Source organism: Bos javanicus, chromosome X, assembly GCF_032452875.1.
Source record: "Bos javanicus breed banteng chromosome X, ARS-OSU_banteng_1.0, whole genome shotgun sequence".
Taxonomy (NCBI): Eukaryota; Metazoa; Chordata; class Mammalia; order Artiodactyla; family Bovidae; genus Bos; species Bos javanicus.
Window position 1 is genome coordinate 54,769,402 of NC_083897.1, and position 21,952 is coordinate 54,791,353.

At 38.3% G+C, this 21,952-nt stretch overlaps 1 protein-coding gene across 19 annotated transcripts in view; it reads left to right on the forward strand.

Moving 5' to 3' along the window:
* IL1RAPL2 (interleukin 1 receptor accessory protein like 2) overlaps positions 1-21,952 on the forward strand; it is a 1,479,983-nt gene that overhangs the window by 31,849 nt on the left and 1,426,182 nt on the right. For 2 of the 19 annotated variants that reach the window (XR_009734931.1, XR_009734933.1), the window contains one exon: positions 4,333-5,770. The exons of 13 other annotated variants lie outside the window; for them this stretch is intronic. The gene's annotated coding sequence lies outside the window, so the exon portion shown is untranslated. 4 more of the 19 variants (XM_061409312.1, XR_009734932.1, XR_009734934.1 and 1 more) reach the window with 4 other exon arrangements.

Consider the following 21,952-nt stretch of genomic DNA (forward strand, 5'->3'; position numbering starts at 1 on the left):
TTTTTTAATGTTTAGTTTTAAGCTGGCTCTTTCACAAATCCAGACAGTGTATTAAAAAGCAGAGATGTTACTTTGCTGACAAAGGTCCATATAGTCAATGTTATGTTTTTTCCAGTAGTCATGTACAGATGTGAGAGTTGGACCATAAAGAAGGCTGAGCACTGAAGAATTGATGCTTTTGAACTGTGGCATTGGATAAGACTCTTGAGAGCCCCTTGGACTGAAAGGAGATCAAACCAGTCAATCCTAAAAGAAATCAATTCTGAATATTCAGGGACTGATGGAGGGACTGATGCTGAAACTGAAACTCCAATACTTTGACCACCTGATGTGAAGAGTCGCCTTATTAGAAAAGACCCTGATGATGAGAAAGACTGAAGTCAGGAGAAGGAGATGACAGAGGACGAGATGGTTGGATGGCATCACTGACTCAATGGACATGAGAGATGGGAGATGGTGAAGGACAGGGAAGCCTGGTGTGTTGCACGGGGTCACAAAGAGTCAGACGGGGCTGAGTGAATGAACAACAACTATGTTTGTCATAGCTTTTCTTCCAAGCAGTAAGCATCTTTTAATTTCATGGCTGCAGTCACCATCTGCAGTATTGGGAAGCCCAAGAAAATAAAGTCTGTCACTGTTTCCATTTTTCCCCATTTATTTGCCATGAAGTGATGGGGCCAGATGCCATGTTCTTTGTTCTTTGAATGTTGAATTCTAAGCCAGCTTTTTCACTCTTCTCTCTCACCATCATCAAGAGGCTCTTTAGTTCCTGTTCGCTTTCTGTCGTAAGAGTGGTGTCATCTACATATCTGAGCTTGTTGATATTTCTCCCAGCAATCTTGATTACAGTTTGTGAGTCATCCAGCGCAGCATTTCACATGATGTACTCTGCAAATAAGTTAAAGAAGCAGGGTGATAACATTTAGCCTTGACATACTCTTTTCCCAATTTTGAACCAGGCCATTGTTCCATGTCTTGTTCTAACTGGTTACTTCTTGACCTCCATACAGGTTTCTCAGGAGGCAGGTAAAGTGGTTTGTTAATTCTCATCTCTTTAAGAATTCTCAGTAGTTTGTTGTGATCCTCACAGTCAGAGGCTTTAGCATAGTCAATGAAGGAGAAGTGGATGTTTTTCTGGAATTCCTTTGCTTTTTCTATGATCCAATGGATGTTGGCAATTTGATCTCTGGTTCCTCTGCCTTTTCAAAACCAGATTGTACAACTGGGATTTCTTGGTTCATGTACTAGCTTGAAGCCTAGCATGAAGGATTTTGAGCATAACCTTGCTAGCATGTGAAATGTGAAATGTGCACAACTGTATGGTAGATTGAGCATTTTTTGGAATTTCCCTTCCTTCGGATTAGAGTCAAAATTGACCTTTTCCAGTCCTGTAGCCACTGCTGAATTTTCCAAATTTGCTGGCATATTAATTGCAGCACTTCAACAGCATCATCTTTTAGGATTTGAAATAGTTCAGCTGGAAATCTGTCACTTCCACTACCTTTGTTCATGGTAATACTTTCTAAGGCCCCCTTGACTTCACACTCCAGGATTTCTGGCTCTCAGTGACTGACCACACTATCATAGTTATCCGGGTCATTAAGACTTTTTTTGTATAGTTCTTCTGTGTATTCTTGCCACCTCTTCTTAATATTTTCTGCTTCTGTTAGGTCCATACCGTTTCTGTCCTTTATTGTGCCTATCTTTGCCTGAAATGTTCCCTTTGTATCTCTCATTTTCTTGAAGTGATCTCTAGTGTTTCCCATTCTATTGTTTTCCTCTATTTCTTTGCATCGTTCACTTAGAAAGGCTTTCTTATCTCTCCTTGGTATTCTTTGGACCTCTGCATTCAGTTAGGTATATCTTTCCCTTTCTCCTTTGCCTTTTGCTTCTCTTCTTAGCTATTTGTAGTCTAAGACCTCTTCACACAACCATTGCCTTGTTGCATTTCTTTTTCTTGGGAATGGTTTTTGTCACTGTTCTTCAGGCACTCTATCAGATCTAATCCCTTGAATCTATTTGTGACTTCCACTGTATAGTAATAAGAGAGTTTATTTAGGTCACACCTGAATGGCCTAGTGGTTTTTCCAGTTTATTCAGTTGATACCTGAATTTTGCAGTAAGGTGCTCATGATCTGAGCCACAGTCAGCTCCCGGTCTTGTTTTTGCTGACTCTATAGAGCTCCTCCATCGTGGGCTGCAACGCAGGGTTCTAATTTCTCTATATCCTCTCCAATACTTGTTATTTCTGTTTTTTGTTTGTTTGTTTGTTTGTTTTTTGATAGTCATTCTAATGGGTGTGAGGTAATAAATATCTCATTGTAGTTTTGATTTTCATTTCCCTAATGATTAATGATGTGCTTATTGGTCATTTGTATATCTTCTTTGGAGAAATGTACATTCAAGGCCTTTGTTTATTTCTTAATTGAAATGTTTTCTGTTGTTGCTTTTAGGAGCTCTTTATATATTCTGGATATTAATTCATTATCAGATATATGATTTGCAAATATTTTCTCCCATTCTGTGGGTTGCCTTTTTATTCTGTTGATATTGTCCTTTGAAACACAAATTTTTAAAAATTTCATGATATCCAGTTTGTCTATTTTTTCTTTTGTTGCTTGTGCAAGAAATTATTGCTAAATCCAGTGTGGTGCCCTATATTTTTATCTAAGGGCTTTATAATTGTAATTCCTACATTTTGGTTTTTGATTCATTTTCCGTTAATTTTTGTATATGGTGTTAGATAAGGGTCCAACTTTATCCCTTTGCACATATAGTTTTCACAGTATAATTTGTTGCAAATACTGTCCTTTCACTTCTGAATGGTTTTGGCACTCTTGTCAAAAAATCATTTGACTATACATGTAATAGATTATTTTGGGGTTCTCTGTTCTGTTTCATTGGTTTGTATGTCTGCATGTATGTCAGAATGATACTTTTTAGATTACTATAGTTTTATAGTAAGTTTTGAAATCAGCAAGTGTGAGCCCTTCAACTTTGTTCCTCTTTTTCATGATTATTTTGGCTATTTTGAGTCCCTTGAGATTCCATATGAATTTTAAGATGGGTTTTATTATTTCTGCAACAAATGTTATTGGGATTTTGATAGAGATTGCATTGACTCTGTAGATCACTTTGGTAGTATTGTCATGCTAACAGTATTAATCTTCCTACCCATGAACATGGGTGTTTCCATTTATTTATGTTTTCTTTTTATTTCTTACATCAATTTTTTCGTAATTTTTATAGTGTTTGACATCAAATTTGACAGCAATTTGTGATTCCCTTTTAACTAGTCTTTCTAAATGTTTTAATACAATTTTTCATAGAAGCAAATACTCTTTCTTGCATATACTTTATTTGTATAACATTTTATTAAACTTATAATCAAAAAAACAAGTATGATTGGCAGAAACAGGTTTTGTAAGTAAACTTGACTATTGTTAAGCCTAGAGCACTATGGGTGGGAGCAGAAGCACATGGAAAAGCTAGGGATTAGCCTACCAAAAGCAATAGCTCAGTCAATCTCAGACACCAGTCAGTATGTTTTACAGAGGGTATGAAGAAGTTTTGTTAATCTGTTGAGTTGGCTAAATGGAGAGATTGTTTACAGAATATATACTACAGAAGGTTCTAGTAAATATTTGTTGAGTTTAAGTGAATTTAACTGAGTCTTTATGAAGATTTGCCACCCTCCATTTTTATTGCTATTTTATCCATTGTGTCTGTGAAAGGGGAAACGCAGATAGGATGACCAGTTTTATTATTAAAATTAAAATTTCAACCCTTGCCCCTTTTGGTACTCTTTATTCTTCCTCTGTACTTACTTTTTTCTCCAACGTACTTACCACCATCTGATATATTAAATACACTATTTAGTTGTTTATTGTCTTTCATTATACAGTAGGTTCAGAGGTCAATAAGTGAAGGAATTTGGGGCTCCTTTATTCACTGATGTATTCCTGAAGCCTAGGAGCATTGACTGGTATATAGTACGTGCTCAATAAATATGTATTGAATGAACAAATGCAAGTTAGAATGGTATAATAGAGTGTCAAAACTGCAAGGAGACTTTGGGATAATCTAGTTCAATCCTTTTATTTTATATAGCTGTAGAATAGCGTAGAAATTTAGTATGGGGCACATAGATAGATCTTGGATCAAATCTGTCACTTGCTATGATTTGTGGCAAATTATTTGACGTTTTTGTGCCTCAGTTTCCTCGTATTTAAAACTGAGTCAATAACAGTCACCTAACAGACTGGTTCCAAATAGGAAAAGGAGTTCGTCAAGGCTGTATATTGTCACCCTGTTTATTTAACTTATATGCAGAGTACATCATGAGAAACACTGGACTGGAAGAAACACAAGCTGGAATCAAGATTGCCAGGAGAAATATCAATAACCTCAGATATGTAGATGACACCACCCTTATGGCAGAAAGTGAAGAGGAACTCAAAAGCCTCTTGATGAAAGTGAAAGTGGAGAGTGAAGAAGTTGGCTTAAGGCTCAACATTCAGAAAATGAAGATCATGGCATCCGGTCCCACCACTTCATGGGAAATAGATGGGGAAACAGTGGAAACAGTGTCAGACTTTATTTTGGGGGCTCCAAAATCACTACAGATGGTGACTGCAGCCATGAAATTGAAAGACACTTACTCCTTGGAAGGAAAGTTATGACTAACCTAGATAGCATATTCAAAAGCAGAGACATTACTTTGCCAACAAAGGTTCATCTAGTCAAGGCTATGGTTTTTCCTGTGGTCATGTATGGATGTGAGAATTGGACTGTGAAGAAGGCTGAGCGCCAAAGAATTGATGCTTTTGAGCTGTGGTGTTGGAGAAGACTCTTGAGAGTCCCTTGGACTGCAAGGAGATCCAGCCAGTCCATTCTGAAGGAGATCAGCCCTGGGATTTCTTTGGAAGGAATGATGCTAAAGCTGAAACTCCAGCACTTTGGCCACCTCATGCGAAGAGTTGACTCATTGGAAAAGACTGTGATGCTGGGAGGGATTGGGGGCAGGAGGAGAAGGGGACGACAGAGGATGAGATGGCTGGATGGCATCACTGACTCGATGGACGTGAGTCTGGGTGAACTCCGGGAGTTGGTGATGGACAGGGAGGCCTGGAGTGCTGCGATTCATGGGGTCGCAAAGAGTCGGACACGACTGAGTGACTGATCTGATCTGAATATAGAGTGAATTGTGAGGATTCAATAACATTATACATGTGAAACATTTAGTATAGTGTGTAAGAAATGATAGTTTTGCATCAGTCAAATTTTAGAAATAGAGATCACTTCAAGGATTGACAATAAAAGGAAATTAATGTGCAGAATTGGTAATAAAGTGGATGGAGCAGCTGAGAAGCCAAACAGGGGATGCTAAATTAATCCATAGATTAACAACTGAAACCTGGGGCTTGGAGGAACAGTGGGAAAAGATGGTGTTAACAGAACCCAGAGGCTTGGTCATCTGAGGTAAGCTTGAAACTTAATGAGCCTGTCAGGAGCTGAATCTATAGGAAGATTCAGCTGCTATAGGAGATGCCACCGTAGGTAGGGAGGGAGGGAGAGAAACCCTGGTTTCTCCTTGCCTAGTGTGTAACAGTGTCCTTCCAATATTTCCCATTGGCTAAACCTAGCCGGAAACCAGATCACGTGGGAACCTGGGAAAAGCAGCCTACTGAGGTTGCTCCTGGCCCTTTGATTCAGAGCAGAAACTGGGAAGAATGAGGAATGGCATGCTGCTTAATCAACAAGAAATATTATTGCTATTATTGCCTTCACTAACACAAGGCAGAGCTAACCAGCTAAAGGCAGTTTGTTACATAAGGGAAAATGTGCTAAATGATGAATCAGAGCCAAATTTTGTCATGTTCAACACCATTTACATTAGTCATGATGTTACCAACTCACAAAAGATTGGCTGGATATTTGAACTCTGAGGTTCAACATGTTATGTTTCTGAGTTGGGCTACTAGGCGTTAGCTAAGGACATAAGCTTTTCCCTACCCCTAAACTTAGGCCATTTCCCGATTTCACAACTGAATGTTATTTACAGTTCCATAAGGTGCAGCCAAAATTAATGTAAACTGAAATATTTAATTTTTTGATGCTCAGTTTAAATAGCCAAATTATGGACTAAATTTAAATTGAAAAACTCAGCATGAATCAGATGGCTTATGTCTCTGTGTGATGGCTTTTATATTAAATGGTTTACATAAATGCTGTTGTTCATCTTGGAAACAGGTTGTCATGCATATTCATGAGACCCAGGTGTTAACTTCATGCTGTTTTCTTTCCAAAGAAGAAAATCTTTACATTAAGTTAAAGTGTTTTTACAAGTATTTGTTGTAATAATTATAAGACAACATTTTGCACCTTGCAGTGTTTACCAGGTTTATTTTCTAATTCCAACTCATTTCTTAATTCCTCTCCTTTGCTATTGCACTTTTGCTTTTTGTATGCTGAGAGTTTATGGCCATATATGACAGTAGCAAGAGGGACAAACCTTTCTCCAACAACTCTTCAAATGGCAAGACTTCATATTCATCTGTGTTCTACCCAAGGTCATTTTATGTGCACACCTTGTGATTTCCTCCTTCTCTAATAGGAAGGGAGATTGGCCAATTGATTACAAGTTAAAGACCCCATATCTTTTATAATTTTCTAATATTTCCTTAGGGTACTTTTTTTTAACTTCATGGATCATTTCCATAACTTTTTTGTATCTCTCCAGTTTTCCTTTCAGTGCAGAAACTCGGGCTGGTTGGGCTTCTCTAAGAGGAACTGACTGATGTTACACACAGCTGGACAATAACTTTGTGGATCTTGCTTATCTTAGAGAAAATTCTCAGAGCAGCAATACTCCACCTAACTTTCTGAGATTGATGTTGTGGGATTGTGTCCAAAGGGACCACCCCCTGAATGAGTGGTAGGTACACACTCCTTTTGATTTTACAAACAGGTTTGGAGCACCTACTGTATGCTGAGCATGGTGTTATGTTCTTGGAACACAATGATGTGTAAGACATCATCCTAAGTCTTGGAGAATTTATAGTCTTACAGCAGAGACTTGTACTTAAAGTTTTAAAAAGTGTGGTGGTACAGTTTTTGAGATATACCCTGGGTAATTCTGAATCGCAGTAGAGGCACCCAAACCAGCCTTGGGGTAGAGATCCTCAAAGATATGATACCTAGAGTTAAGTCTGGGATGAAGGATAGGAGTTATTTGAGTGAGGAGGTAAGCTAAGGGCATTCCTGGAAGAGAGAACGTATGTGAGCTCAGGCAGGGAGGTGTGAATAAACATGTCCTAATCAGGATTTCAGGGTTACTATGGATTTTGAGTGAGGTGAGATGTGATGGGAGATAAAGTTTGAGGAAGACTTGGGGCCAGGTTATGGAATGCCTACTTCCCTACTGCTGTGTGGAGTGCAGTCTTTCACCTTGAATTTGTACTTGGGGTGAAGATGAGGTAGGATGGAGTGATGAGGGATAGAAGCCTTTATAAAAGAGTAATTTATTTTCTTTGAGGTTTGGAAGGATGAGATGGGCTGAACAACACTTTATCTTGAAATGGCTCTTTTTTTCTTTATATTTTCCAAAGCTAACATGTACATCCTGAGGCTTCTGTTTGTATGGGCATGTGAAGTATTTTTTTTTTTTATTATGAAAATTAAAAAAGCAAGAGTCAAAATCCAGAGAGCTCAATTTTAAAGTAACTTTTATTATGTGTTTTTCTCTGATTCAGAGTAACACATGTTCACTTTTAAAATGTAGTTTAAACAGAAAAACGCAAAGAGCATTTAAATTACCAAGAATCCTGATATTCAGAAAATGTATTATTAATATTTTGAAGCCTTTTCTCTCAGTCTTTTCAACACACACACATATACACTCACACTCACACATATGTATGCATTTTACAAAGTTGGGATCAAATTCAATACATTGTTTTGTAAGCTGCTTTTTTTTTTTTTTTTACTTTACCTTCTATGGTGAACATTTTCCAGGTTATAAACTATTCTTCTACAAAGAATTTTAATAGCTGTATAAGTATTTCATTCAACTTACATACACAATGCTATTTACTCTCCTCCATTGTTAGACATTCATTTTTCACTATTATACTATTTCAGTATTATATTATAATACTCATGCTTCTACATAAATATTTATGTACTTATTATTTTCTGTTGGATGAATTCTTAGAGGTGGTTGTGTTATAAAAAAGGGACTGCATATTTTTAAAAACTTTAATGGACCTTGCTAAATTATTCTGTAGAAGTGTTACTCCATTTTTATTTCCACTTCTTATAATTGTTTATAAAATGCTGCTGTTTCTCCATATTTCTGCAAATTTTACAGGGGAAAGTGGTTTCTGATTTTCTCTAATTTATTTGATCACTAGTGAACTTTACCATCTTTTCACATGCCTATAAGTCATACATATCTTTTTAATGAATTTCCTATGTGTGTTCTTTCTGAATTTTTTATTGCTGTTCTGTTCCTTATTATCAGTTTTTAAAAGTGTTTATATACTAACAATATATTTCCATTTACCTGTCTCTTACATTACATTTTCCCTAGTTATTTTCCTCTTTTTTTTCATGGAATACACACACACACACACACACACACACACATAATATAGTCAAATCTGTAACATTTCATTATGGTTTCTTTTTACTTTTATTCTTAGAATAAAAATATTTCCCCACTCTTTGTTCAAATATTCACCCATAATGCTTTTCTTTTTTTTTGAAAAATATTTAACTATCTACTCCCTTGGAATTTAGTTGATATACATTTTGAGAAAGGGGTCTGATTGTTTTTTCTAAACAGTAAGCCAATTAGTCCATCATTATTTATTGAATAATTGATATGTTCATCTCCCATACTGACATAGCATCTTTATTATATATTGAAAATTCATTTAAATCCATCTCTCTCTTTTTTTATTTTGGCTGTGTAGGTCTTTTTTTATGGGATGTGGGCTTTCTCTAGTTGTGGACTTCTCTTGTAGTATGAGGGCTTCTCTCATTGTGGACCATAGGCTCTAGAATGAGCCAGCTCCTTGGGCTGAGTTGCCCTGCAGCATGTGGGATCTTAGTTCCCTATCCAGGGGTCAAACCCGCATCCCCTGCATTGGAAGTTAGATTCTTAACCACTGGACCACCAGGGAAGTCCCTCATATCTCTTTCTGGACTTGTTATACTCTTGCTCTGAACTCTCTATTCTGGCACCAGTGCCCTTTATAATTATTTTAGTTTTTTATATGTTTAATAAGGACTGTACAAAAATCTTATTTAAAAAAATTTTAATAATAAAAAAATATTATCTTTACCAAAGAAAAATCCGATTGTGATTTTAATTGGAATTGTTACATTTTATAGATCATAGAGCAGAGAAGGCAATGGCACCCCACTCCAGCACTCTTGCCTGGAAAATCCCATGGATGGAGGAGCCTGGTGGGCCGCAGTCCATGGGGTCGCTAAGAGTCGGACAAGACTCAGCGACTTCACTTTCACTTTTCACTTTCCTGCATTGGAGAAGGCAATGGCAACCCACTCCAGTGTTCTTGCCTGGAGAATCCCAGGGACGAGGGAGCCTCGTGGGCTGCCGTCTATGGGGTCTCACAGAGTCAGACACGACTGAAGCGACTTAGCAGCAGCATAGATCATAGAGAGAGGAATTGATATCTTTATAATATTTGGACTTACCACCCAGTTATGTTATATGGTTCTCCATGTATTTGAATTTTTAAACAATGTATGTCTTTAGAATTCAATTTTGAAAATGCCTTGTAGACAAAAGTAGGCAGCTTGCATGTAAAACTTGCATCTTCATGTTGAGTATTAGTTGGTTCATGATCTGACCTGATGGGGCAATTTGACAACTACAAGCACAAGTTAAGAAAAGGGCATGAAAATTTGATAAAGCCCTTTCAACATTTAGCCCCCAGTGTTCTTCAGCTGTTCAGTTGCACATATTCTCCTAGGTCACTCTGGACATTTATCCTGACAAAGGCACCCTGCTTGAGTTTTATCACTGCTGCAGGAGAACCTGGAGTTTCCCTTGTGAATAGCAGTATGTCAGCACTTCACTGATTAGAAGAGACCTTACAACTAAAAAGAGCCAGGGAAGGGCTTAGCATTCAAGCAGAGACCTAATTTTAAAGCACAAAATGTACCCAGGAAACTCTTGGATGGTAAGATTCTCTAACTTGGTGGTTAGCATTCCTAGACACTCCCACTCAGTATTAGACACACACACACACACACACACACACACACACACACACAATTTGCTTTCTGAGTTGTTGAAGTAGGAATATTTTTCAGTAGAAAAATGTAACTTGCATTATTATATCACTTCATCTTTTTTGAAGATTAGAGACCTTAAATAGTTTCCATATTCAGTTAGGAAAATATGAAGATTATTGAGCTTATAGCCTTTGGAGATAAGTTGAAAGTGAGAAAACCCATATTCTGAAGTAAACAGCAGTAGTGAGGGAAATATTAATGGTTACTTCAAAGAATAGAGCAGATGGATTTGGATATATTTGGAGGGACATAATTAAGCTCATGTCAGATTCTGTGTAGAAATAGCCTGATGAGACAGGGTTAATCTCTAAGGTAGGTTTTATAATAGATTTCATCCTATGCAAATTAAGTATCAATATTCTTGTTTGATCTCCATAATGCCATTGTATAGGTGTCCATAAGGAGTAGAAAATGGCAACCCACTCCAGTATTCTTGCCTGGAAAATTCCATAGACAGAGGAGCCTGGCAGGCTACAGTCCATGGGGTTGCAAAAAATTGGATAAGATTGATAATACTGACTATGAAGGACAGGGACAGAGTGATAAAACTTCTGCAGTGGTGATGTAAGGACCTCCACAAATTTGGATGAACCTTGAAAACACTCTGTTGAGTCATAGACCATATGCTGTATTTCATTTCTATGAAATACCCAGGATACGAAAATCTACAGGGACAAAGAGTAGACTATTACTTACTTTGTGCATGCTTAGTAGCTCAGTTGTGCCCTACTCTTTGTGACCGCACAGACTGTAGCCCACCAGGCTCCTCTGTCTATGGGGATTCTCTAGGCAAGGATACTGGAATGGTTGCCATTTCCTCATCCAGGGGATCTTCCCAACCCAAGGATCAAATCTATGTCTCTTGAATTTATAGGCAGATTCTTCACTACTGAGCCACCAGAGAAGCCCTTAATTACCTCAGATTTGCTCTAATAATTAAATAGTTGCCTATGTTTAGGGCAGGAATGGGGGCAAGTGAGGAGTGATTCCCTATGTGTAGGATTTCCTTTTTGGGGTGATGAAAATTTTCTAAACTTACTGTGGTGATAGTTTCACAGCTTATACAATTCAGTTGTTTTTACTGTATGTGCATGTTGGGTGAATGGCATGTGAATTAAATAGCAATAAAGCATTTTTTCCCCCCAAAAGAAAATACAGAATAAGAGTTTAGCAGAGCAAGGGTGAATGAGCTGATACCATAGGTCTTGAGCAAGTATCTAACTATTGTGGACCTTAATTTCTTCATCTATAAAAAATGAGAGTTCAGTGCAGTTCAGTCGCTCAGTCATGTCCGACTCTTTGCGACCCCATGAATTGCAGCACGCCAGGCCTCCCTGTCCATCAACAACTCCCGGAGTTCACTCAGACTCACATCCATCGAGTCAGTGATGCCATCCAGCCGTCTCATCTTCTGTCGTTCCCTTCTCCTCCTGCCCCCAATCCCTCCCAGCATCACAGTCTTTTCCAATGAGTCAACTCTTCGCATGAGGTGGCCAAAGTACTGGAGTTTCAGCTTTAGCATCATTCCTTCCAAAGAAATCCCAGGGCTGATCTCCTTCAGAATGGACTGGTTGGATCTCCTTGCAGTCCAAGGGACTCTTAAGAGTCTTCTCCAACACCATAGTTCAAAAGCATCAATTCTTCAGCACACAGCTTTCTTCACAGTCCAACTCTCACATCCATACGTGACCACTGGAAAAACCATAGCCTTGACTAGATGAACCTTTGTTGGCAAAGTAATGTCTCTGCTTTTGAATATGAGTAGTAACATCAAAATCAGAGTTCTGATAATTACGTGAGGTATCTTTAAAACACTTAATTCAGTAATTGACACATAGTAACTTTACAGGCCATCAAGGAAGAGGCCAGATTCCAAGTGACCAGTTACTGAAGAGAAATGAAAAGTTATTACAGTGTATTTAAGTAGGCAATTGGGATCAGAGACCCAGGAAGTGAAAGTCAGTAGAAACAACACACATGTAGAGCTGGTACCCAATACTCCCTGGAATAAGTGTCTTTTATTTCATCTTGTTTTCATTCTGCTTTCTGGATTGGATGACCTGAAGGGGGGACCATCAGGCGGTGATTTCAACTAGATGGAGACAAGGATCTATAGGTGAGTTTGCCTTTATATGACATGTGGGGCAAAGATACCTATGGTTATCTTACACAAAGTTCTGGTCTTTCTAGCTAATTTTCTCATCAGATGGAAAAATGTAGCATGTGTCATGTGTCTTCCTTTCCCCTTACCACTGAAATAAGGTCAGAATTTTCATAAAATGGAGTGAAAAAGTTGTGATTACTGAGCTGAGAGTTGACTTAGAACCATATTTTCACACGTGCACCAGTGGAGAAATCAGTCCTCTTCTTTTGGTCATCCCTTTGCCTCTCCTAGGGATGAAAAGTATTTAGCCATCTTATCCATTCTTGCAGTCATCTGATCTACCCACTTGGCTTTCTAGCTATAACTGCTTACTTGGTCAGATTCTGATAGGTGGTCTGGGGGAATTGGATCACTGCTGAATGCTTGTCCTTGAGCACTTCTCTGAAGCCAATGTAATGCTTTCTTTTTTGCCAATTAACTTAATGAGGTTCTTTAGGATGGCTCCACTGAGGTTTAGTAGAAAGCGAGAAGGAATATTGAAGCCAATTAAACTTTAGTCTTGGAAGAAGAAGCATAACTGGTGGATTGATTGAGTGTTACCAGAGACAGTGGTAGCTTGGAACCTTGGCCATGAAGGATCATAATTCAGCTGATCGGGAAACAGGAGGCAGGTGGAGTCTTGGAGCTTTGCAACTGGAGGCAAGAAGCCTGTTGGTCACACGTATTTTATAAATCACTTTCACCTCACTCATGGTGCTTATGGGACGGTTGACCTCTAGGCTATAAAAGTTATGCAGTGTACAATCTATGCTGCCCTTTTTCATCTTTGTTGGGATAAAATTAGTAAGGAATTTTGGAATTTTTGAGAAGTTATAGACATGTTAATCATTTTCACCAGATTGTAGAAACCTGTTAGTCTTCTTGACTGATTAAGAAGTACTGTTCCTGAGATGTGGTATGACAGTTTTGCAATATTATATGGCCGTTTTGATGATGAGATCTTGGCTGCTTAGAATGTCTTGAAGGCATTCCTCCAGTGAACTGCATCAAAGCAGAAAGTTCTTCAGAGTTGTTTGAAGGGAAATCAATCCTTGGGAAGATCGAAGAGGTGCTCTGCATGACAGTAAAGCAGATTTGGTAAGACATGGCAGTAGGGAAAAGAGAAAGAGATTCTAGAAGTTGATGTCAAATTTAAGCCCAGGGATTGAATTTGCTCTCAGTGGAAGGAGATGAGTATGACATTTGTAAATGCTGCTGGGAATATTTCAGTTGAGGTGACACACTCTGGTAATAGATTCCTTTAAGCAGTTGAATGCCTTGGAGGAATTGAATAGTCATTCTCCTTCTCTCACTTCAGGGAGACCAGGTGGCTAAATGGAAGAAGAAACAGTGCAAGTGTCCCTCAGTCCCTTACCTAGCTTGTCTGGTGACTTCCTATTGCCACTGGGTCTTTAACTACCCAGCGATTTGTTCATAACACTTGTGTGTTGAGTGGGGCACTAGTCTCCTTTATTAAAGCTGTTTAGAGAAATGTGAAATTCGAGTCAAAAGAGTTACAGCTGAATTCCTTGCTTATAGTAAATGCTGCTTGTGGTGTCTCAGAGGGAGAAAGCTAAATAATGACAAAACTCATTTAGCTCTCAAACAACCCAGGACATATCATTATTATGTCCATTAGACAGATGAGGAAACCATGGCTTAGGGCAATTTGATAACTTGTCCCAATTCACACACTGTATAAGTGATGAGTCAAGGTAGGAGGCCAGGTCAGTCAGATTCTGGAGCCTGCATCTTTAATCACAAAGCCATGCTGCTTGTTTCCATGGGGAGGTGACTTTTCCTGAAACAAGCAGGGCTTACCAGTTTACTTACATGAAATACAGCTTGCTTATATAAAGAACCCATTTTCAATTACCCATAATCATAACAAAATGGGTTTTCTGAGTTGCATTTTCTGGTTAACTTAGAATATTCATGGATATCTGTTCCACTCCTTGTTCACATGGTGGTAGTTGCAGGATCACTAACAGCAAAAAAAAAGGCAGCCTCAATACACCAGCACTTTTCAAGTCTCACAACTGATATTGTCACATTGCCTAAAAGAAGTTATGTGGCTGAGCCCAGAATCAAAGGCAGGGAGAAATTGTCTACCTTTTGATGATAGGAGTGGGAAAATTACAGAGGAGTGTGCATCTCAGATCTGTGGACAAATTCAGAGCCAGTACTAAGACAGTCTACCATGCTTCCTAATAACATCTCATGCTTCATTTGTTAAAGCTTCTTCCTTAGCCATATAGACTTGATTCTTCTCCCTTGGATGTGTCAGGCTGTTTCATGTTTCTGTGCCCTTGCTTGTGTTGTTCTCTCTACTTGAAATATACCCTACTACTCATGTCTCCTCACTGTACCTCTGGTTGGTTAATACCTATTTATTCCTTAAAGGTCACCTCCTGCTTCCTCAGTCCCCACTGTACCCTGTGCATACAGCCATCATTGCACTCTATTGTATTCATCCGTTTACATATTTATCTCCTTTTGCCAGGCTTTAATCTCCTTGAGGGCAAGGACTGCATTTGATTTTGTGTATTCTGCACTTGGCAGTGTACTTGCCAGACAGCAAGAGCCTAATATATGTATTCTTCAGTCAGTTCAGTCACTCAGTCGTGTCTGACTCTTTGTGACCCTATGGACTGCAGCACACCAGGCTTCCCTGTCCATCACCAACTCCCAGACCTTACTCAAACTCATGTCCATCAAGTCAGTGATGCCATCCAACCATCTCATCCTCTGTCGTCCCCTTCTCTTCCTGGCTTCAATCTTTCCCAGCATCAGGGTCTTTTCCAATGAGTCTGTTCTTCACATCAAGTGGCGTATTAGAGCTTCTGCTTCAGCATGAATCCTTCCAATGAACATTCAGGACTGATTTCCTTTAGGATTGACTGGTTTCATCTCCCTGCAGTCCAAGGGACTCTCAAGAGTCTTCTCCAACACCACTGTTCAAAACTATCAATTCTTTGACGCTTGAGTTTCTTTACAGTCCAGCTCTCACATCCATACATGACTACTGGAAAAACCATAGCTCTGATTAGATGGACCTTTGTTGGCAAAGTCCTAATGAAATAATATTTGGGCTTCTCTTATGACTCAATTGTAAAGATCCACCTGCCAATGCAGGAGATGGAGTTTGATCCATGGGTTGGGAAGATACCCTGGAGGAGGAAATGGCAACCCATTCCAGTATTCTTGCTTGGAAAATTCCTTGGACAGATGAGCCTGGCAGGGTCACAAAGAGTTGGACATGACTGAGCAACTGAGCACACACAATGAAAGAATAAGCAATGTGCTTCCTAATATTTTGGTAGCTGTGGTGCTTTTTTTTTTGAGCCTGCAAACTGGTATTTTAGTTGAAGTTTTTACCACGTGTCCAGTTGCCCCAAGGATGCTATAATTCTCCAAAAATTTAGGGTAGATTTTCTCTTGAGACTTGTAAGATCATCTTGAGATATGGGAGATACTGTGAGATGTTATCAAGTTCAGGATTGGGAAGCACATTCCTAGATGGGCACTAGCCAAACTATTGTGATGCTTTGCTAAGAACAATGGTTCACATATCACATTTGATGTGAAAATACAAAGTCTTAAAGGTAGAAATGGCTAAGCCAGGTAGCAGAGGGGGAGGTAAAAGTGTTGGTTGCCTAGCAATTTAATATGTGTACCATATATGAGATTTGTGTTTCTGGATGACAGAGGTTGGAGAGGTAGCTAACTTGCAGAGGAAATATGGTGACAGCCATTTGTCCCCAGAGATTTAAAAAAAAAAAAGAAAAAGAAACGTGGCTCATGATGGATGTATAGGAGGTGCTGAGAATGATTGAAAGTCTGTGAACTTGTATGTTTTCATGTTTGTTCGCAGATATTTTTCTCCTTCAGAGCTCCAGTTTTTTTTAATAAATAATCTTTATTCTTCACCCCCTTTCAAAACAAACAAACAAACAATCACCGCAGCATTTGATAGCCTTTGCTGAGAAAGAAGTAAACATATTCCAACGTGTTAGATTCCCACTTTGCCTAGGCTGGCAGACTCAAAATGGGACTCAAAATATACATTGAGCAAAAAATAAATCTTTCCCAAAGAAAGGCAGTGCCAAAGAATGCTCAAATTACCGCACAATTGCACTCATCTCACACGCTACTAAAGTAATGCTCAAAATTCTCCAAGCCAGGCTTCAGCAATATGTGAACCGTGAACTTCCTGATGTTCAAGCTGGTTTTAGAAAAGACAGCGGAACCAGGGATCAAATTGCCAACATCTGCTGGATCATGGAAAAAGCAAGAGAGTTCCAGAAAAACATCTGTTTCTGCTTTATTTACTATGCCAAAGCCTTTGACTGTGTGGATCACAATAAACTATGGAAAATTCTGAAAGAGATGGGAATACCAGACCACCTGATCTGCCTCTTGAGAAATTTGTATGCAGGTCAGGAAGCAACAATTAGAACTGGCCATGGAACAACAGACTGGTTCCAAATAGGAAAAGGAGTACGTCAAGGCTGTATATTGTAACCCTGTTTATTTAACTTCTATGCAGAGTACATCATGAGAAACGCTGGACTGGAAGAAACACAAGCTGGAATCAAGATTGCCGGGAGAAATATCAATAACCTCAGATATGCAGATGACACCACCCTTATGGCAGAAAGTAAAGAGGAACTCAAAAGCCTCTTGATGAAAGTGAAAGTGGAGAGTGAAAAAGTTGGCTTAAGGCCCAACATTCAGAAAACGAAGATCATGGCATCCGGTCACATCATTTCATGGGAAATAGATGGGGAAACAGTGGAAACAGTGTCAGACTTAATTTTTCTGGGCTCCAAAATCACTGCAGATGGTGATTGCAGCCATGAAATTAAAAGACACTTACTCCTTGGAAGGAAAGTTATGACCAACCTAGATAGCATATTCAAAAGCAGAGACATTACTTTGTCAACAAAGGTTCCTGTAGTCAAGGCTATGGTTTTTCCTGTGGTTATGTATGGATGTGAGAGTTGGACTGTGAAGAAGGCTGAGTGCTGAAGAATTGATGCCTTTTAAACTTTACATAATTGTATTAGTTTTGCCAAATATCAAAATTAATCCACCACAGAATTGATGCTTTTGAACTGTGGTGTTGGAGAAGACTCTTGAGAGTCCCTTGGACTGCAAGGAGATCCAACCAGTCCATTCTGAAGGAGATCAGCCCTGGGATTTCTTTGGAAGGAATGATGCTAAAGCTGAAACTCCAGCACTTTGGCCACCTCATGCGAAGAGTTGACTCATTGGAAAAGACTCTGATGCTGGGAGGGATTGGGGGCAGGAGGAGAAGGGGACGACAGAGGATGAGATGGCTGGATGGCATCACTGACTCGATGGACGTGAGTCTGAGTGAACTCCAGGAGTTGGTGATGGACAGGGAGGCCTGGCGTGCTGCGATTCATGGGGTCGCAAAGTGTTGGATACGACTGAGCGACTGATCCGATCTGAAAAAATAAATATATTTTTATAAACTCAAAATAGTTTATTAACACAAGCTTGGGAGATGAATAGGATGCTGAAGGGGAAGGCAGGTGGTTAGAGGGGTCGTAGAGTGATGGAGTAACTGACTTTCTCTGAAAGGTAGGTGGATGAAGATAATTAGGAAGAGACTGGATTTAATAGGAGTGCATGAGTTCCTGAGTGGAAGGGAAAGAATTTTTATAAGGATATTACAATATACTGTTATTAGTTTCTTAAGTATCATTCTATACTTTTATTTTGCATATACAAAATATAAATTATATAAAACAAATATAAATATATGATTATCTATACCTTTTTTTTCACAGATAGTAGTATAGTATACACATTATTCTGCACTTAATTTTTTCACTTAACAGGATATCTTGGAAATATTTCCATGTAAATATAGAGAGGACTTCACCATTTTTTTTAACAGCTGTATAATATTCTATTAGTATGTCCTACTTCTTTTCCTGACTAAATCCCTACTGGTGGAATTGCATTTTTCTAATCCTTTGCCATCTTGTGTTTGTAAATATCTGTAGGATAAATTACTTAAAATGGAATAGCTGATCAAAGGGTAAATGCATTTGTAATAAATTTGTTATATATGTTGTCAAATTGCCCTCCACGGAAGTATAGCAATTATACTCATACCTTTCCCTATAGCAAGTTATCAGATATTTTATTTTTGCCAATCTGATAGATTAAAAAGTATATTTGAGTTGTTTTGTTTTGCAATCATTTTATTACTCATGTGGTTGCACATATTTTCATGTTTAAGAGTCATATAATGTATTTTTTTGTGAACTGTTTCATTCTTTGACCATTTTTTTGTGTGTTGGGTTGTTGGCCTTTTAGCCTGGTGTACTCATCTTCAGAATTTGAATCTATTAAGAAGTCTTCCTCTGATGATGTACAAAATGAGGTCAGATCCCCATTCCATTCACTGTAAGCCACTGGACTCCATACTGTCAGAAGTAGAGCTGGGTTGAGGTGAGAAGAGCATGCGGAAAGCTTGCTCCCCATGAACACAGTACCCAAAAGTTGGGCCTTTTCAATATATATTGTAAAGGTTTTTGTTCATGTATGAAAATACATCAGAGGAAGCAATATGAAAATGAGACATAGAGAATGTAGCCAAGGATAGCATGTGCCCGGGACAGCATAGCTGTGCTCTGGCTCAATCCCAACCCCTAATTGGAAACTTGCTACTGACTGATGATGACTAGTTCTGTGTGGATGGGTTTCTATGAGTAGTGGCAGCTTCAGGTCAGCACTGGCAGAGCTCATTATGTGAACACTTAGTTTTTTCTTTTTTTAATTTGGTTGTACCATGTGGGACCTTAGTTCTCTAACCAGGGATGGAACCTATTCCCCCTGCAGTGGAAGCACAGAATCCCAACCACTGGACTGCCAAGGGAGTCCATTTTTTTTCAATTTTAGTAATATATTATATTTAACTCAATATCTCTAAAATATTACCATTGTAACATGAAGTTAATATAAAAGTGATATATTTTATATTCTTGTTTCTCTTATTATGTGTTGAAAAATCCATTGTGTATTTTACACTTGCAGCATATTTTGCTTTAGACTAGTCACATTTGAATGGCTAAATAGCCACATGACCTAGTGGCTACCATATTGGACAACACAGTTATAGATGATGGAGAGCTTTTGAGGCATTTAAGAAAAATAACTAGTTTTAAGACATTTTACTTTGAAATAACTTTCAGTTTTTCATAGAGTTCTCATATGCCTTTTATTCACTTTTTCTTCTTGTCTTGTTATGCTTCATATTTTATAGCTCCTTCATTTTTTTATACTTTTTGAGAGATTTCCTCCATTTTACCTTTAAAATCCTCTCTTGTATATTTTATTTCATATTTTTAATTTAATTTCTAAGAGCTCTTCTTATTCTCTGGTTATTTCTTTTTGTAGCATACTGTTCTTGTTTCATGGATGTAATATCTTTTATGTCTCTGGGGATATTAATCATAGTCCTTGTGTTCTACTTCCAGTATTGTGTCTGTTGCCTTTTTTTAAAACTCTTTTCTGTTAGTGGTTTTCTTACAATGTTTGGTGATTCCTGGCTGTCCTTTTATGTTTAAGCATGAAACATTATTAAATATGAAAGGACATGAATGTAAATGTATCTATGGGCAGGACTTAGCAACTAGTAAAAATCCCAATGGATAATTATGTGAGGACACAACTTTTTAATTGGGGATCCCCTATTAATATATGTAGACCTTTTCTCATGGGCTGTTCAGTACCGCTTTTGAGGTACTCTTCAACTTCCTGCCTGAGCAATACGATCATGCCCATTGTGGGAGATGCATGAAGGAAAAGAGCTGAGGGTTTTACTCTTTAGCATATGGACATTCATTGAATGCCTTTCACTTCAATAAGATCCTTCATTTGTGTCTTTGGCTGTTCCTGGTGTCCCTACATTCAGATCCTGTCTGGTTTAATCTTACTAGATATTGATCTGGGTGGAGTAGAGATTGATCTGGGTGTTATCAGTCCCATTCTATACCCCTTGTTTCAATAGTGTCTTATATCTCTAATTCTTGAGGCTTTCCAGAATTTTAAGGCCTAGATACACTTGCTTCTTGATGACTACTCTTACTGCAGGTTTATATTCCAACTTTACCTGACCTGCTAAGTCAGCTACTACTTAGCCATTGGCTTTCCATTTTTCTAAGGTAGTTACTTCTCTTGTTTGCTGTTTTTTCCCCTCCCATTCTATTTGCACTTACGGGTTTATATCTTTTCATTTATTGTCATTTTAGTGGGGATTCAGGAGAAAATGGAGATAAACATGTTTTGTTAACCATGTTTAGTCAGAAGTTTGAACATTTGATTTTAAGAATTACCTCTGTATAAAAATGGTTGCTTCCATTTGCCTGGTGTGTTTTCTGTCAGAGGCTTAAGAATATCTCTTGTAGGAGTTTTGGCCCCCCTGGGTGCTTAAAACTTCAGAACTGTCTTGAATAACATTAACTCAACTACCTCAAAGTGAATAACTGAATAAATTTACTCTCATGTAAGCCTGTGATTTTTCTCAAAGGGTACAAAAGAACAGAAATATAGCATGATAGAGGTGGAAGAGGACTTACATATCATTGATCACAGGGTTTCCTAAGTTGTGATCTATGGGGCATTTATTCCTCAAGGTTCTCTGAGAGAAAAGGTTTCTGTGGTCAAATAAATTTAGGAAACTCTATAATAAAGCCCTACTTTGAGATTTCACAGAATGTATGTTTCTAGTCTTTGGGAAATCTGCAGAAACCTCCACTTCCAGCATAAGGCAGACTTTGTTGAATTGGCATAAAAAGAGGGATTCTACAGAGGCCAAAAAGTAGTTGAAAACAGGAGGAACCCCAAGAGGTAAAGTAGTCTGTAAACTAGTTTTTCCCCTCAGGGCTTCTCTTGATGTCTAGAGACCCTGGGGGACCCCCTTAAAAGTTGGATTAGAAGTGGGGAGTGGGAGATGAAACTCTGAGACCAAACAGATGGTTGTTACAGGAAATCCCTGCATAAAGCAAGGAATCTAAAGAACACACCCTCAGTGTGATGGTGAATGGTAACTAACTAATCCTATGACTATTAAAGAAATAATATCAGTACCTTAAAATTGCCCCATAATGAAAACATCAGGCTTAGATTATCTAGTGTGTAGCCAAACACTTAATGAAGAGGTAAATTAAATTTTATACAAATTATTCTAGAGAAAGTAAAACAAGGACAACACCTCATTTCTCTTCCCTATGGAGCCAGTACAAACCTCAATAACAAAATTTGATAAGGATGATTAAAGAAAGTACAGTTACAGGACAAATTGATTCATGAACACAGATGTAAACTTTTTAAAATATCACAAACTTATATCCAACAAAGTAGAAGAAAAATAATACTTCAGAGCTAAGCAAGAGTTATCCTAGAAATACGAGGTCAATTTAACATTAGAAAATCAATTAA